The sequence below is a fragment of the Mchenga conophoros genome, linkage group LG2, assembly GCF_057382185.1.
Source record: "Mchenga conophoros isolate Kocher_MC1m ecotype Shallow Benthic linkage group LG2, M_conophoros_male_GT1.1, whole genome shotgun sequence".
Lineage (NCBI taxonomy): Eukaryota > Metazoa > Chordata > Actinopteri > Cichliformes > Cichlidae > Mchenga > Mchenga conophoros.
The window spans coordinates 24,884,120-24,903,764 of NC_140527.1; positions in this window are offsets into that span (position 1 = coordinate 24,884,120).

Sequence of the window (19,645 nt, forward strand, 5' to 3'; positions counted from 1 at the left end):
TCTATAAGGAAAATACATTTGTGGGTTGAACAGCAGAGTTTAGTGTGTGAGTTGTACCCATGAAAAACTTGCCAGATCTTCTCTGCCAGTGCCAAACAGCTTAGTCTGTTCTTGAATCTTATTGTGAGCTTCTGGTACACCAGGTGCTGATAATCAGGTGCCCAATTGGATTTTGATTAGCTGCACCTGTGAGCATGGACCCTGCTGCAGCGGTCAGTCGGTGTCTGCTCCAAGCATGACACGTTTGATTGATCTGGATAGTGCCCATGCCATAGAGCAACTTCACTACTTATTTGGGGTGAGGCCTAGTACAGTCTCCAAGTTGGAGTGCCAAGTTCCATATAACGGTGCAAATCAGAAACAGGCTACGAAGTGGGGATCTCAAGAAGATGACACCAGCAAAAGACTGTTTCCTTACCCTACCAGCACATGTAAAGCGTAGGTAGTCTTCTACAGATTTCTAAGTCAAGGTTTGCGGCATGATATGGCCGACGGCTCTCTACACAGACAATCCAGATTGACTGCACACAGCGAATCTCTGGTTTCATATGACTGCCAAGAGGCCTGCCATGACTTCCTTTATCATCAGAACTGATTGTGCTTCATGCACACTGGAAGCTGAATGTGTGGGGTAACTTTATGTTCATAAAGTAGTCCTGATTTTGCCTACAGCAATATGAGTGTAGGGTCAAAGTGTGGAGAAGACGCGGAGAACACTATGCTGATTGCTGTACTGATAGGGTAATAGCCTTTGTTGGAGGCAGTATGATGGTGTGGGATGGCATAGCTCTCACTGGAAAAACAAGACTTGTCATCACTGGAGGCAATCTCAGTGCTGGCAGATATTGAGCTGAGATTCTGCAACCAATCCCATATCTCCACAGTGAGGGGAAAAAACTCAGACACTACTTCCAGAATTTGGGACTTGAGAGGATAGAATGGCCTACCTGTAGTCCTGAACTAAACCCCACTGAACACTTGTGAGATCAGCTTGGTCGTGCTGTTCATTCCAGAGTGACCAACATAACCACACTGGCTGTCTTGCGACAAACGCTGGTTCAAGAATGGGATGCCATCGCCCGGCAGTGTGTGACCAAGGTGGTGACCAGCATGAGGAGGAGATGCCTGGCTGTTGTGAATGTGTATGATTCTTCCACATGTTACTGAGACCCCAGTTTGTTACATTAATAAACTGTTAAATTACCAGTATATCTGTATATTGTTTCTTCAGACTTCAATGATTCAATCCAATACATGACAACAAACAAGAGTCAATAGCAAAACAAGCTGTTTGGCATTGGGAGAGAAGATTTGGCAAGTTTTTCATGGGTACAACTCGCATACTAAACTCTGCTGCCCAACTGATAAATGTATTTCCCTTTAAATGTGACATCATTTAAAGAAAGAATCAACCAAACACAAATTTCTTTAATTTCTGTTCCAAATTTATTTGTGAAATTTATTTCATTCTGTTTATATTTTATTCTATTTAACATTTGTGTGAGGTTTTTAATCATAATTCTGATATGTGCTCAGGTGACAGCTAAATATTAGTACTGGGTTTTAAGCTATTGGAAACTTAAGCTAAATTATCCAGTTTTCCAGCTTAGTTAAAGCAGTCCAGTCTGCTACACCGCTGCCTTTTATTCATATATCGGCTCTCATATTACATTACATTATAATTAACATTCAGCTTTCAGCTGTCCTTCTTTGCTGCTAACCTAGTGCTAACAACTGAGCTAAAAGCTTTACGTAGCATCTCACATTCTGGTAAATGAGGGAGTTATTATTCATCTTTGATGGATTCAGCTTTATGTGGAGCGTTCACCGTTTGAATCCATATCCTCCATCTCATCTGTTTGGATTTTGACTTCAGAGAAGTGAAATATGACACCTACTATGAGGATATCTGCTGACAGACTTGCATGTTCCAGACAGCAATATTTTCTCCTGTCCTGAAAGCTCGACAGTGTTCTGGTTGTTCTGGTTGCTAATGTAGGATTAGGAGAAGCTTAGGTTCATTGCTCTCCAGTCTCTGTTCCCGGAACCACGACCCATTGCCTGTTTATCTGTTCTTAGTTGCAAGCACCGGATTCCAATCACGGCTTTCTCGTTATATTTAGTATCACTGAGTATTGAGTTCTGTGTAATAAAGTTTTCATGTCCAAGCCACGTTAACTCTGCATTTTGGGTCTACCCTCTCCCTCCGGCGTCTCCGCCATAACAGCCCATGCATTAACAGCACTTAAACCGTATTTAAAAAACAATCCTCTGAGAAACAAGTTCCAAAGGCACTATGAAGCAGAACAAAAGTCAGACTGGGATCACAAGGCTTAGCTTTCAGTGAAGGCAAAAGACAGATATTTCTGCTTAAAGAAGTGTCAGGATGGTAGGAGACTTATGGGAGAGATAACGTTTGACTAACGACCATCTGAATAATGAAAAACAGTGTGACAGATCATATCTACAACAAGGTCCAAGACAATGGAGGGGATAATGATCACCATAAAGATGAGGAAAGGAAGAAAGAAGTTGCTATACTTCTGACTTAGAAAAGACAGCCGTGGGGGGAAAAAGTGATTTGGCAACCACTTTGATATAACAGATACAGACATTGGTTTATATTATCAAAAAATACACGCATGATCAATTTGATTATTCTATTTGATCCCATCACCTCGTGGTCATAATTTAACCAGCTACAAGACGCCATGACGTGATCACAGGAAAGCATTCCCAACCCCCGCAGAATTTGGAAGTTAAGCTTGTTGCAAAGGAGAGATGTCTCTGGGAGATAAAGGAACGTCTAAACAGGAATGGCAAAAGGCAAAGCCCTCAGTCGATGTGAACGTATTTACTGTTGAGCCTTCAGGTCTTATCTTATCAGTAAGTCCCGTAACAAGTCTTGTGACAATATGCAACAGCACAACGAGGTGAAACGTCAGATGTGATGAAATGGAAATGAAGGGGAAAAACAGTAGTGTTTTAGTAAAGAGTTGGCACCTACAGGTTACCATGAAACAATGGCTAACTGCTCAGACAGTTAGGCAGGGAGTTTCTGAGAATTTTATGTTTAGTTGCCATGGAGGTAAAGCTGTTAACCATGGTTTGTGTTACACTGATAATATTCTCAGTGAGTATTTCTTAATTAGAAATCACTGCTGGAAGCAAACATCCTGTGTATTCAGGCACAATATTTAAAGTGTGTTCATACAAATATATTAGTGTCTCTAACTCTGCATCCTTCTATTAGTCTGTTTATTCAGCTGCTTATATCATCTCTGAGGCTTCTGGCAAAACATAGTGTAAGAACACAGAAGCAGTTTCTTTAATAGAATATGAAAGAAAAAGGTCCAATGTGACACCAAGACTGCTTTAAAAACCAAAGTGTCATCAGTCTAAGTAGTAATGCCTTAAAGATGAGACATGATCCATCTTAATGCTGAGGGACAGTAGCCTGGACCACTACGATCTACGGCTGCGTCTGTCTTGGTTTTAACAGTGTGGGCCACACTGTTGAAACCAAGACAGATTAAAAAAAACTGGCAACACGTTAAAGCTCTATTTCATTTGCTCACAAGATCATACAATTTAAAGAGAAAACTGCAGTGCAGTGTGAAAGATCATTCAAGGCTCATCATTGGTGCATCCTGCACCCTTTGTTTTTGATATTAAGACTTTTACCATGTTGGGGATGCTTGTGTTTCCACAATATACTCTTTGCAAGATCTGAGGGATGTTTGTCTTTTTTTTCTTAGTCTCCCACAAAGGGATGTAAAGTGCTGCAGAGCTACTTCTCACCAAGATGGGAAAGAACAAAGGAGCTCCTTCTTCATATGTGTTTGTGACGCTTGCATGTGCACATTTGTGCCTGGATTCATATTCCACAGTGCGTTTTGCATCTAATATGCATAATGCATCATTACAGAGACACAAGGCAACATTCACAAAGAGCACAAAGATGAAAAATGATTCTAAAGTTACTGAAATTCTCAAGAGGAGACACCCAAGCACACGTGTAGCCATATTTATCAGTACCAAGTGGGAGCCCACTAATATCTACATGTGCACATGCACCCTCATCAAAACACGCAGACGCGCATACACACGAAAGCATGTGCTGAAGTTTTGCGAGTGTGGATGTCTACGGTGAGGGATTTGCAGAAGATAGCAGTGAACATAGCGCAGGATTTCTGTCATCATTGAACACATGAGGAGAGGAGTCTGCCTAGACAGCAGCATTGACAGATTGCATGAATAATTTAGGAGCAAAGTGAGAGGCCTCATAGACCTCTGAATCACTACCAATGACAGGTGCCTGCTCTGACTTTAGCTCCTCTCTCATCTTTTTTAATGCATATTATTTCCATAAATTCTTCCCCTTACATCTCTAAGCTGTGTCCAGATGCAAAGGACATAATGCCGAATCTGACATGCAAGCAGGGGCTATGGCCTGAGGGACAAGTCAGCAAAGTACTTGGAATTCGAAGGAAGCAGTGGCCTTAAGATTTCTTGAAGCACTTAAACTCCATAGCGGTTTACCTTTTGTCAAAATGTATCAGGAAGACGTGGGAGGGAGGTGGACTGGAAATAAATATCATAGCAGTGTTCATGTAGATGAAAGTGGAACATTACAGAAGAATCGGACTTAGATCACTAATACTCTGTTGAGAGTGGCAGACAGTCTCTTTCTGTTTTCCACTCAGATATAGCTAGTGGTGATCAGAATGTTTCAGAGGGAAGGTTTAGCGGAAAGGGTTGGAGGGGAGAAGGAAGGAAACAGAAACAAAAAGGTGGTGCATTGCAGAGGTCCAGGACGAGTCAGATAGGAGCAGCTGTGCATATAACCTTTAATAGAGAAGATATTATCCCAGCTACTGTGGCGTCTTCCTTTTCACAGTCATTGAGAAAAAAATATCTTTTTTTCTGTTCTCATGCTGGATCATTATTTCCATTTGCTTAATCATCACTAGTGGGAAACAATGCCCATTCTTTTCTTCATCCTGTCATCATTAAGCCAGCAGCAGTCCTTTACTAGGAGATGCTAAGCTAAGCAAAAGTTTTTCTATCCTTTCATGTGCCTCATTTTTTCCAGGGTTTACATTGTTGCAGTTACAACAGTGCACAGTAAAGATAAAATGAGACCACTTCTCAATATAGTGCCAAGAATTGGCCTTTGTTTGCCAGGTAATGCCTCCCTCCATGACGGCAATAAAGCCAAATATCTGAAGTTCCTGAAAGCTTTGCACAGTTTATAGAGTCACACAAATGAAATATGGCTTACTTTTGTTTATCTGAATGTGTTTGCTATATTGCCAGTTAAAAGCCTTTAGTTTTACTGAAAACTGTAAAAGTACATTTAGATCGGTTAGAGATTCTTATTGTCAGTAAATCTGATTTATTATCCAGTCCTACACACACATATTTTTATATATATACTTAAATACTGAAGCTGTTAAGCAGCTGACAAAACTGGCCCACTTCACTGCATCATGTCTGAATTAAAGCCAAGCTGCAGAGGTTGATATATTCACTTGAGCTGATGATTAAAGAGGGTTTAAAACCCTGTCTGGAGTGTGTGTTTGTGCATGTGTGTTTGTCACAGAGAGAGAAAAAGAGAGAGAGAGAGTGAAAGGGGGGATATGGTAGTCAAAATGGATTGTGGGCTGCAGCATCAATGCCTGGAAGTGTTTGGCTTGATTTTAACTTTGGACAACTCCAAGAGAACAGTGACTTGAAAAGTGTGCACCAAGTCACTTCTCTAAGGCAATCAAAAACAATCGAGGTACACGCCAGCCAAATCCCACTTGGCACTCCATAATCCTTATAGTCTTTATTAAAGAGTGACCTTTCTCATTGTGGATATAAAAAAAAAATATCACCAAATCCAATGATTTTTTTTAAAATAGCCTTTTTTGCACAAGAAGTGATTGGAAGCAGGATTCCTGTTCCACGTGTCACGTACAGAGGCGCTGGCAGACAGACCTACTGTAATCTGCACCCCCCACCACCCCACCCTTCCCTCTTTCAAAGAGGAAGTTGAAGGTTTATTAGAGTTGGTGGCCTGTGATTGTGTTTTAATGAGAGAATGACTGTGGAGGGCAGATAAGACACCCAGTTCTGGCTGAGAGGTCCTCGGTGGGATTAGAATAATCATTAAAAAACCGCCATGTCTTTAAAAAACGCACAATAGAATGGGGCTGCTCCTGTCATCCTCCACTCCTCCGCCCATTCATCCAGCCGTCCCCCCACCACCGCTACCACCTCTTCCCTCCACCTCCAACACCACTTGGCCAATTGACATTCCAGCGTGATGGTCCGCTGCTTTGCGCTGGAATGTGACATTTCCTCTCATCGCTCTCTGTACCGAGCCAAATGTGCGGTTTTACAGATTACAGAGGGACAGTGAGAAAATGTGACGATGGGGTTGGGGTGGGGGGGGGACTGTGTGGAGAGACGATGTGATAGATGCCAGAGAGAGAGTGAGAGGGCACAGGGAAGAGATGGATGGAGAGAGGCAGAGGGAGCAATGGAGAGAGATAAAGAGGCATTCAAGTACTGAATTCATGCTAATGAATGATAATGAGGCATTCAGATACAAGCAACATCATTAGCTATCATGATTTCACAATCCCTTTCTTCCCGTGTACACTTTATTTGCATGCTCCCTATTTAACATCGACAATCAGCAACTGGCCTTGAGTTTCATTATAGAAAACAGCAGTGTGGGTGGGGTAAATATCATAAAACCTTTGATTTAGGTTTCCTAAAAATTGCTGTATGTTAATGCGACATTTAGGTTTGTACATCCACTTGCTGAACAATCGCATTAAGTGGTTTGTTTTTTCAGCCACTTGGGCTAGAAGTGGCTGGATCGATCCAAGTATCCAGTAACGATACGAACGCTGGTGTTAGTATTGGACCAATAGCCCGATAGAATCGATACTTTGTTTCTATTAACTTGAATATGTAGCCCACTGAATTGTGTTAAATATTGATAAAATTTTTTTGGAAATGAAAACATAGACCGCAGACATGCACTATAAATGTGTTGACTGTCATGTCTATTTTTTTTAAAGCACATTTAACAAAATAAATATGTCCTTTAAAGACAGGCACATTTACATTCCAGGTCGCCAACACCCCCCCCCCCCCCCCCAAACAGTTTCAAAATACATGAAAAGTTGAAAGGTGTGCTTTTATGTATTAACTAATTATTATTAACTATTATGTAAAAAAAAAATGACACTGATTTAGTGGTCATTAAAATTTGTTCAGAATTTCAAAATTGATGATGCTTCAACTCATAAAGCATGACACACTGCTGTCCTCTACATCAGTGGTCCCCAACCCCCGGGCCTCGGACCGGTACCGGTCCGTGAGTCGTTTGGTACTGGGCCATGAGAGTTGAGGCTCAGGTGTGAAATGTATGGTTTTCAGGGTTTTTATCGGTTTTCAGCGTTATTTTGTTATCGTTTTTATCATTGACTCGGTTTTCCTGGGTCTTTTCACGTGTTTTATGAATAAATCTTCTTTTTTTCGGTACCGGTACTAGTTTTATTTTGTTGTATTTATCCGCGACACCTTGAAGGCTGGTCCGTGAAAATATTGTCAGGCATAAACCAGACCGTGGCACAAAAAAGGTTGGGGACCGCTGCTCTACATAACCTGACTAAAAGTATTGGCATAGGATCGATACCAAAATTTACAGTATCGCACAGCACTAACTTGGGCCAGTGGAAAGGGAACTGGAAGCACATCATTATCCTATAGACTTCAAGTCAAGCACACTTAAGGAAATAGATGCTTATTTACACATCCAGCAGACAGAGTAGCATTATCATTCATTAGGCATTGTTTCTGGCCAGCTAATAAGCCTAAAGCCCTTTTCTTTTCGCTTAACTCGAGATCTTAATGAAAATCTGAGAAGCATTTCAAAGTATCAGCTACTGTATCAACAAGTGGTGATTTCACAGCAGAAAAGCCCCGCAAACAGAATGGGTCACATGAGCTGGAAACAGAAAAGAAGCCATGCGGGGCACTGTGTAACTTTAATTCTAATGATCAAACAGAGAGAACCTGAGTGTGATAAGGTGACAGAACTCTGCGGGGATGGGGATATGTGAACTCTGGTGAACTGGAACTCTCCCCTTATTTACTTCTCTTTAAATGCTGTTTAAATCACACCAGCTAATCTGAAAAGGCTTTACCAACCTTGGTGTGTGTGTGTGTGTGTGTGTGTGTTTGTGTGTGTGTGTGTGTGCGGTGTGTGACAGAAAGAGAGAGAGAGTAGGGAAGGGGATAGAAAGAGAGAGAGAGAGAGAGGTAGAGTTCGTTTGGGCCTCTCTCTACAGGGAGAGGGGATTATGTTTCTCTGCTGTCATGTGTTCTGACATTCAGAATGTTATTAAACTTCAATAGGCTGAGCTCAGGGTTCACTGATTACTCTTACCGTGGCTGAATCCATTATTCAGGCTTTACTTCACACCATGTGTTTACCAAAATTACAATCCCACCTGCTTCACACGCCAATGTGCGCTAACCTGCACACGCACTCACATATGTGGGCTATACGTGTATACACACATGCTCTCTGCAGCTGTTTCATATAAGCAGTTATTTAAATAAGTGCATGAGAAGAAATTTGCCATTACCACAGTAATGCTTTTTAGATAATGTGACTGTTATGGTAAAATTTCATTTGTGCTCCTGCTAAATATGCATTGGGCTTGGAAGACGGGGGTGGGGGGAGACTGTAATTTAGAGTTAGCAATGTTTATAAGAGTGTCTTTAGAGTGAACTTTAACATTGAGAATGAAAAGAGAAAGAGATTGCCCACTTGCAACTCGAAGCAAGCAGCTACACCATGCACTGACTGGGAGAATGAAAAATACCTGGTATTTCAGGAGAGCAGTTCTTTTGCAAATAATGGAAACAGCAATCGAAGTGTTGCTTTGCAGTGCAGGGACTTAAGCAGGGAATTTTGCACTATGGAGTGAAATATTACATTGAAATGGGAGGGTTATTTCCTGCTTCTCTTCTTTTTTGACCCTATCCACCAAAGCGATTGGCTCGGACTATACCTGGTTGTAAAGGGAGGCCACCTAACTTTGATCACTGTGGAAAGTAGCCATGCTCCATAATCCTATCATCTGTCATTCTGTCTGAGGCGATGTGGGCTACCATACATCTCTCCCTCACTCCCTCCCCTTTGCACTCCTGTTCCTTCCATCTCCAGTGCCTGTTTACTACGGCCATCCATCTTCCCCACAAGGCCAGTGTCTACTTTTGTCCGTTAAAAATGGACAGTTGGGAAAGGCAGTACAAGAAACAAGGTCCAGGGTGTCAGTTTCCTCCTAACTTCAGTGGGTCCGGCAGCAGAGCAACTTTCCTGTTCCGACAACAATGAGAGACGACTCGAACAGGGACAGTTAATCTTAAGAGCATCAGACTAACAGGCTCTGTTGTGATTGACTGTCCCTTGCAGCCAGTCCCTGAGTGACCCTCAACACCACAGAGATGTGAGAGGACCAATAAAACTCCAACTGGATAATAACTCATCATAACCTCATACGTTTTCATTTGCAGAGCAATATAACCACATTACCAGTAATAAATCAAAGGCTAATGGGATAAGTGGAGCTTCAGACTGTTAGCCTTGATGTGCGTACTGACCACTGAAGTGCTTAAGTAATATTTAACGGTATCCTCCCTCAGGCCAGCACATTTGTTTGCTCATATGTTGCCATAAAAAAAACCCACTCCCTTTGTTGTTGCTGTTTTCCTGGCTCTAAAGTTTTGGCCTTATTCTTTTACTTGGAGTCCTTTCTTTCTTTATTGTAGTTTTCTTATAAAGTAAGTGTGCACATCTTAAGTTAACACATCTTAAATATGTAAGACTCATATATACATCATTGCCTTAAATCAGGTCATTACAACCCCTCTACATTCTTTTAGGAGATAAGTGCTAAATTTGGTCTGAATGTTTTTCCAATAAAACTGATGTGGAAAACCTTAATAACCAATCATTTGATTACCGAGCAAAATGCTGGTAGGAAATTAGGGCATCCAATCATAGCTGCAGAACTTAAAGCAGCAGCTTGAGCTCAACAGAGTGTAAAAAGTTTGGCACCTTTAAGAAAAACGGTTTGTCTGTTATTGGCAGATGGATTTGTTCATGCCTATGATTTTGGCCAAGATGTCAAATTCTTTGCTTTTGAAGAAAGGCAAAGATCCCCTGCTGTGTGGTTCATATCGTCCTATAATCCTCTTAAATGTTGATTTTAAATTATTGTTGAAGCTACTAGCCAAGAGTCCTGAAATCATCCTTCTATCTGTTATGTCCCTGGATCAAATGGGGTTTATTCATAGCAGGCACTTTTTTTTTTTTTTTTAAATCTCAGGCGAGTATTTAACATCATTTACAGCTCCCATCAACATTTCCTGAGGCTTTGATATCTTTAGACTCTGACGAAGCATTTGATAGAGTGGAAAATCTTTTCTTCACTCTAGAGAAATTTGGCTTTGGGGGAAAAATATTTCTTGGAATAAACGACTTTATTCCAAGAAATAATTAGCCTTTGTTAGGGCCAACAGCATACTTGTAGATCGTTTCCACTTTCATCATTCGGCTAGACAAGGATGTCCCGTGAGTCCAGGGTTATTTTATTCCGGCACAGTTGGTGTGGAGCACCTACATTTTCTTTGTATAACGACAATAACTATTCTATTTGCCACTCTGATGGAACACCCATCTTTTTCTTTTGACTTTTTTTGCAGTCCTTTTGTATGTGACCCTTCTTATCTCCAGCTCATCTCTTTCACGGAGTCTGTTGAATATTTCTGCAAGATTTCTGGATATGACTTGAATCTTAATAAGAGTGAAATTATTGCTATCAGTAAGTCTGCCAAAGAATACCCACTGTATGATTTATCATCTTAAACTGCTGGTTCAGACTTTCTTCATCATATAGTAGTGTGTGTGAGAGTTTGTGTGTATAAGGTATGCTAGATAATTAAAAAAAGACTTCTCTCTATATATAAAATTATATATATGTATGTATATATATATATATATATAGGCCTCTGCTAGAGGACCCGAGCTTGAAGGATAGACCACCTGCAGGGGTGAGAGGGAAATTTTTATACACATATACAGAGCTATCTATCTGTATCTATTTTTTCTTTTTTTCCTGCTTCCTTAAATTGAGATTGCTGAAACTGTATCTAATGAATGCAGCAAGAATCTTACTGCGGACCCAAATCAACTATTTCCTTACTTAATGTTCCATGCTTTTTGATTAATCTGTCTTCCTCCACAAAAGATATAAAAACATTCACCACTTTGGTGGCTGCAGAAATTGTAATGATCAATCAATCAATTACTGGCACAGTCTTTGATTTTGAGACATTATCTCAGTTTAGGACCAAAATACATCAATGACCTCCTGACCCAGTATGAACCATCCAGATCCCTCAGGTCATCTGGATCCGGTCTTTTATCAGTTCCCAGAGTCAGAACCAGACACGGAGAAGCTGCATTCAGCTTTTATGCTCCTTATATCTGGAACAAACTCCCAGAAAGCCTCAGATCAGCTGAAACACTCAGTTTATTTAAATCCAGGTTGAAGACTCACCTGTTCTCAGCTGCATTTGAATAAAGCACCAAATCCACACTTTAAGCTTAAATTTCAAAACTTACATTTAACTACTGATTTTATCTGTTCTGATTTTATCTGTTTTGATTTTATATACTGTTGTTTGTTTGTTTGTTTGTTTGTTAATTAGTTAGTTAGTTTATTTGCTTGTTTTAATCAATTTTAAATCATGCTTTTTATTTGTTCTTGTTTCTAATGTCTCTGTAAAGCACTTTGAATCACCTTGTTGTTGAATTGTGCTATACAAATAAACTTGCCTTGCCTTGCCTTGCCTAGGCATGCAGATAATGGTCTTCTAAATCTGTGCAGTAGCTGAAATCATTGAAATTTTGCAGCTTCTTCTGATGCAAGTGAAAAGTAAAGTGTACCTAACCACTGAAGGATTTAATCAGAAAAAGGATCCAAAATGGCTAAAATATTGCATGTGTGATTGCAACGATAAAAAGAAAGCATGCACGTTTTTATGCGTTATACGTTCGTGTTAATCAAGGGAGAACTAAGTCTGCCCGAGGGCTGTTTCTTTGTATTGTCAACGTGTTATTAGATGTTTTCTTCAGATTTCCTTCAGATTCCGTCATGGTGTAAGTGTCAGTCACTCAAATGAAAGAAAGGGCCGGAGGGCTAGATGGATGAAAGACGAGAGGTGCTACATGCTATAACAGGGCTTCAGTCTTGCAGCATCTTTGTGGGTGTAGCGTGTGTGCATGTGCGCTTGCTCGGGTTTATATGCACCCGTGTCCGTGTCTGTGTGTCTTTGCTCATGGATAAAAGCAGAGAGAGAGAACTCCCACACAGAAATGTGTGCAGTCACTGCCCGCAGCTGCTTGTGGGTGTAGAAACAGCACACACGAAGAAACAATGGACAGGTCCAAGAGAAACAGGTGAATTACAAGTGACATGAAAGGTAAAGATAATGTGGAAGAGGCAACAGGCGTGAAGCTGTGTGTGACGGTGCCCTTTTATTAGAGACAGAGTCAGTTTATTCAAGCTGCGCCAATGAGGAACAAGCGTTGCCTCCTCGATGGCTGCGAGACTTTACTCCGTCCCTCCAACATGGGCTGACAGCATCGTCTTCACCGCTATTGATTTCCTTTCTTTTTCTATTTGGAAAAACATGGCTCACACGGCAGGAGAAGACGCCCGAATAAAACCCGATTTAAACAAAACACACACAGTATCAACGTTACACACAAATGCAGCACATTCAACCAACATAAGTTATGATTGAATTAAAAATATTCTCATGAGCAGAAGAACAGGTAGCATCTACTAGGAGTATAGAGGGTGGTTATTGAAATGTTGATGCCTTTACGGTCATTGTAGCTGTACAGTCTATTATTTTTAGGCCATATACAAGACACAAGCCCACCTGTGTATTTTTAATCAAATCCCCCAAATGATTTTGACAAATAAAACAGAAAATATTTGATTGGCCCTTTGCTAAATCCGTACCCCAAACAGTTATTATACAGCTATTTTGATGTGTCTATATCCTGGAAGAATGGAACGGCACAATTCCAAAAACCATAAATCTAAGAGCAAAAGTCAGTGGATTTGATATTTACTATCACAGGTATTGAACTCATGAACCCACCTATATTCCAATCTTCACTTTTAGTCTGAAGTCTGGATAATTAGCAAAAAAGTAAGGTCACAAATAGAAGCAGCTAAAAGGAGTTTTAGAGAGTTTTGGAGTTCTTAGACTAGACCTGCTGCTCTTTTATATCAAAAGGAGCCAATTGAGGTGTTTCAGGCATCTGGTTAGAATTCCTTCTGGGCACTTCTCTTTGGAGGTTTTCCAAGAACAAGTACTTGATAGTATTGATACCAACGCTGGTATTGGACTGATACTTTGCTTCTATCCTCCAAGTTTACTATGTAGACCATAGAACTGTGGTAAATACATTATTTATTTTAGAGATGAAAAAAGTATGTCATGATTACGAGTGCTGGACTCAAACGCAGGAATCACACTGAATGAAGAGTCAAAAGGTGGTTTATTTACACAAGTGTCACAAGGTGACAAAGGAAGGTCCAAACTCCTCTTCACACAGTTTGTGACTCACGACAATCCGCACACTAATCCAGTCCAAACTCGCTCTCACACATGCTCATGCACTCGGGATTCACGGGGAAGGGAAATAGGCCAGGGTCCAGGGAAATCTATACACAAGAAGAGAGGCTGACATTAGTGAGGAGCAATGTTCCCTCTAATTTTTCGTGTGTCTGAGCAAACGCACAAACTCCCTGAGCGGTCCCTTGGACCTCTGTGAGCAATATTAGACATGTGCACTGCGGTCACGCCAGCATCGAATCCATCCAAGTTACATGGTTTATTAAAATAATCAAATTACAGCATTTATGTTAGACTACTTTTAATTAAGTGCTTTAGCCCACTTACAAGGGAAATTTAAAAAAATCTTGTAAAAGTAAAAATAACTTGAACTCCAATTTTGAAAACACAACTTCTTTTCTTTTCTTTTTTTTTTTTTATAAAGCTCTGACTTGTATTATGAGTATGAGTCTTTGGTCTGGGGGAGAGTCCTGTAACTCTCTGTCTGCAAAATATAGTATGTAATGACCAGTGTTGGGCAATTAATTATATAGTTACTTCTTCAAAAAAGTAACTGAGTTTTGCAAACAAAGTTTTTTGCAGCTGTTTACCTAAAAATGCAGCTTAGGCGTTGCGTTTTTTAAAATAAATATTTCAAACTATTAACAGAACAATCAGCTGTTCTGCATCAAATTTGATGCCACACAAATTATTTGTGCCACTCCAAAAAAATAATTTCTGTCCACTATGAGATAAAGGAGAACAACAGCCTGATACCTGCAGGCCCGACAGCAGAAGATGTATCACTCCTGTACAGAGATGGGCAGTAACGCGTTACTGTAATTTGATTACTTTTTTCAAGTAACAAGTAAAGTAAGTGATTACTGTTGCAAAACGGTAATTAGATTACCGTTACTTTCCCGTAGGAACGCTGCGTTACTGCGTTACTAAAACCGTGATTTTGTTTTGCAAGAATGTCTCATGACAGTGACGTAAGCAAGTGCGATGTTCGTGGCAACAGCTGTGTGCAGATCAACAATGGATCACATATCGATTGTGGGAGAGAGTATGAGCGTGCAGCGTTTAAAGCGTGGAAGTACTGACCTTACTTTGAGTTTGATTCCATAAAAAGTGACAAAAACATTAGTGTCCGTTGTACGTGGGAAGAAAACTTCTTTTTACAGCGAAAAAAACCCCCTAAACTTCCAAGCAAGCACCGAGAGCGCTACCACGTAATGGGAAATTCACAGAGAAACTCGCGGATTCTTCCACTGACCGCTGCGGTACACCTGCACCAGGGTAAACCTCCACCTACCCCAGTCCTGCTTTACAGGTGAAAACAGAGCAACAGGACCGCTGAGTCTTTGATTTTATTTATTTTCTGCTGTGTTTTACTTGCATCTATTTGAAAGAGTGAGTGTAAACACACAAAAAAAATATTTTATGTGCTGGAATGTGTAGAAAATAGGTTTAAATGTTAAACTAATTTATTCAAGTCAGAGAATGTTGCATATAATTACATTTTTGCTTGATGCATAAAGTTAAAAGATTAAAACTAACAAAACAAGTTTTAAAAAGAGACTTTTCCATTTGATTACATTTTTTATGATGGATTATGCAGAAAAAGTAGAATTGGGCTGAAAGATCTATCGCTTTATCACCTCTTCAGGTTGTAAATCGTGTTTTTAAAAAGTAACTAAGTAACTAAGTAATTAATTACTTTTGAAAATAAGTAATCAGTAAAGTAACGGGATTACTTTTTGGGGGAAGTAATCAGTAATTAGTTACTGATTACTTTTTTCAAGTAACTTGACCAACACTGCTCCTGTAACACCTGTAACATTCAGTATTCGCCTCACTGTTCTGACACACACAACAAAACTATTGACTACATTACACACTAACAACACAAGGCAACGCACTAACTTTAGACTCCAAACACGCTAAATGTTGCAAATCTCTCACATCTCAAAACACCACCGTCACTGCTAAAACTTCCCCCCTTCCTAAACAACTAAATGCCATGTTGCCATATCATTTTTTGATTGGTCGACATGGTAGATTTTTCCACCAATAGGAAACAGTAGGGTTTTTTGGTTTTGGTTTTGCTCACAGGCGGAGAGTGCTTTCGAGCCCTTTCCTTATAAAACACTGTTTTTTACCGTTTCTTTCAGCAGTAAATATAAACAACGATAGTATTCAGAAAAAACAAACACTGCATATATTTTTTATCATACCTCTGGTTTTATGTGGCCGATCAACACAATTTAAAAACTGGTACAAAGTCCACACTTTTTCCGTCAATTGTTCCGTCTGTCCTCACATCTCCAGTGGTTGTACACGTTGTCATTAACGTGGCTTCACTCCACATCATAGCCTGTCAACGACGTTGATTAGCTGCGTATATACGAATGTGAATCGCATCATTGGCTGGAGCAGCCAGTCACTTACTGACTCACACTGCAAAACAGAATTGTTAACGTATTTATTTAAATTTCAATTCAGGTTAGATTTTTCTTTTTTGTGTGCAACACAGATTCTTTCTGCGCAGAGACCGTGCCAGCAGTGCGCGATTGCGCTCGCGCGCAGCTTAGAGGGAACATTGGTGAGGAGCACTAGGAGAACACAAGGAAATCGCTAGGTGATTTCCAGTGAGTAATCAGCCTCCACTGAGGTCTTAAGTAGCATGGGAGCAGTCACTGATGATGGATGGCGGGTAAGTAATAATTCGTGATAAGTGGCAGGTGAGTAGGGTGCACAGGTGAGGAGCGAAGGAGAAACAATGACAAACAATCCAGAGGAACCAGGAACCATGAGAATATACCTCAAACATGCACCATGTGTTGTGCTGACTATGAGGTCTATTTTATTTATAGCCAATAGCACAATTACACAACAGAAGCGCCTTAGACACACGTGCAATTACATTCCAGGTCTCCAAAAACCTGGTCTCAAAATACAGAAGCTGAAATGTGTGCTTTGTTGTGTTCACTAATTATTGTGGAAATTAAAACCCACAGTGATTTAGTTGGTCATTAAAATGCATTTAGATTTTGCAAATTGATGATGATTCGTCTCATAAATCATGACACACTGAAGAAGAAAGAAAAACCTGCTGGAGAGATTACAGTATATATCTCATCTTGCCTGGCAGCATCTCAGGATTCCCCAAAAGGAACTAGAAAGTGTTGCTGGGAAGAAGGACATTTGGAGTACACTGCTTAGTCTGCTGCCACCAAGACTGGACTTCAGGGAAGTGTAAGGTAAAGGACTGAAGGATGCAGTCCTAAAGCAGGGATGTCAAACTCATTTTACAACATGGGCCACATACAGGTTACTTTTATAACTTAAGTTATAAAAAAATAAAATCCTTTTTCTGTAAACCCACAGTAAAAATCAAATGAATATAGTAGTGAAATTCTGACATTTAATTGTTTATTACTTCATTACTTTGATCTAGTCTGAACAGCTATTGAGGAGGGATTCTTTATCATCAGCTGTAAAACTAATGACTACACTGTTAAAAGTTCAAGACCTGGGCACTCTTTCACGTTTTCCAGAGCCATCCAGAGGGCTGGATTGGAGTCTTTTCTGGCTCGATCCTGGCCTCCCAGGCCTTATGTTTAACACACGTGCATTTAAAAAGCAGTAATGTGCAGGCTTACTACTCCCTTAACAAACCAGAACATCAGGCTGTTACTGGTACCTGAGGATCTTTGAAGCATCTGTTTCTCAAACTAGAGACTTTGTCCTCTGATCCCTTGTGAACTACTTCTTTGTGCTTTTCCAACCAGCTTGTGCCTTTTATTTGAGAGTTGTACACCCTGCTGTACTATATCCTCAGTTTTTTGGTCCTTTTTAACCTGGGACATTTCTTTAAAAAAGTAACCTCAGGCATTTGAGTGCTTCTGTAAATATTCTCTTACAAGGAAAAAAAATACTTTGAGTGACGTGTCAGACACATTCATCTACAAAGCTGAACTATTTCGCGAGCCTGTGTTTGTGTGTCCACATCTGTGTTTGCCTTGGTCTCTTGGCAAATGGCCCCACTGCTAATCAACCATCCCTATTAGAAAATCTGTGAATATGCTTATTAGTGTGAGTATGCGTGCGTGTGTGTCCACTTGTGTATGTTTGATTCAGCTGCTGCTCATCAACAGTTCTCTAATGAGGGATAGAAAGTGTGGGGAATCTACACCTGGACACAATTAGCTAGCATTCACTTTCAATGACTCTCCAGGCTGGAACAAGATATTCTCCCTGCCCCCTACGTTCGAATGCCTACTTCTTTCTTATCAAACTTTTTTCTTTACCCGTACATAATACGACTGCTTTCTTTTATCTGCAAGTTTTCTCTGAGAACTTCATTAATTTGATGTTGAAGGGCATTTTTTTTTATAGTGCACTCATGAAGAAAGTAAAGTGAAGCTTTACAGGACAGCCTAAATTATGTTATTTACCCGTCCTCCAATATCCAGGACAGGTGGCACCTCCAGATTTAATTTTAGATAAAGTCTGACTGTTTGGGCTCTTGAAACCTAGGGATATGATTTCATTCTCCTTAGATAAAGTTAATTTGAGCTGTCAGACTCTTTATGCCTATTAGACATTAACAGTCACATATCAGACCTAGTGAATACAGGTGGTTAGTTCAGGCCCGTGGCGCAGAAAATCATACTGAGATGTCAGACACGTTTCTTCAAACAGCCCTATTTCAAAGTCACAACAAGAATTTAGAAAGTTGCCAGGTCAGAGGAGGTAAACCCAACTGCAAAAATCCTGTGACTGCTGAAAACACCTCACTCAGAAAAAAAAAGGAGACAGTGGCAGAAAGAGAGACAAAAGAGATGTTAATTATACAGTAGGCTGCTGGCTGTCAGAGTGAAAAAGAGTGGGGCCTCTCCGACGGTTGATGCCACTAATCATGGGGTGTGACACAGCATGACACCCTGCTATCTCTAATGTAACACACAAGTGCACACACACACACAAACTCAAACGCACACACACTCAAAGGCGCGTGTGCTCGGCGCAGCGCACGCTGGTACATTCTATATTTGTATCTTCATTATAATAATAATAATTTCTTCTTACAGGCTGAACAGTGATATGAGAAGCGGGGTGTTGCATGAAATGTTTATCCCAAGAAATGAAAACTATTTCTTCTTCTTTTTTTGTTTTCACCCCTTATGCATCAAAAGGATGATGCATCAAGTCTAAATATATGCAACATACCCGGGGAAATAGATTAATTAGTGCGCTAAAAAGAATTTGAATCGTCAAGGGGTAAGATTTGTACCAAACCATCAGCAGCTTCACTGACACAGCATGAGGTCTGGTGACTGTAGAGGCCATTGGGGTACGGAGGACTCTCTGTGATGTTCAAGAAGCCCGTTTGAGATGATGGGAGTTTCGTGTCAATAAAATATAGGCAACACAGGATGTATTAGGGCGTTTTTCCTTTCGCACATTCAAAACTTTGCTAAAGTGTAGAAGTATTTGTTGTCAAGAGTACATAAACTTTCAAAAATGACACTTCTCAGTAAGAATTACGTGTTCTAATTGAAAGATAGTTCTAGTTGAACGATGAAATCATGCATACTTGGTCACTTGCTGCTAATTATAAAAGCACATAAGCCTGACTTGGCAGTTATCTGTCAGTTATTGTCACGGTATGGCATGGCACACCATGGAAGGAGTGGGGAAGGAGGACCCAGGCGTGGTGCTCTATGTATGGACAGTGTTTATTTACAAAGTGAAACAACGTAACAATAAATCCCCGTGTTCTCCCAGACTCCCGTGTCGTGTCTCCCCGTGAATAGTCCGTGTTTCTGTGCTCTCTCCGCTCCCGTGTCAGCACCCCCCGGTGCTCGCTGCTCTCGTGTCTTCCACGCTGCTCCTGCGGGAAACAAAAGACGCAGCCGTCAGGACACAT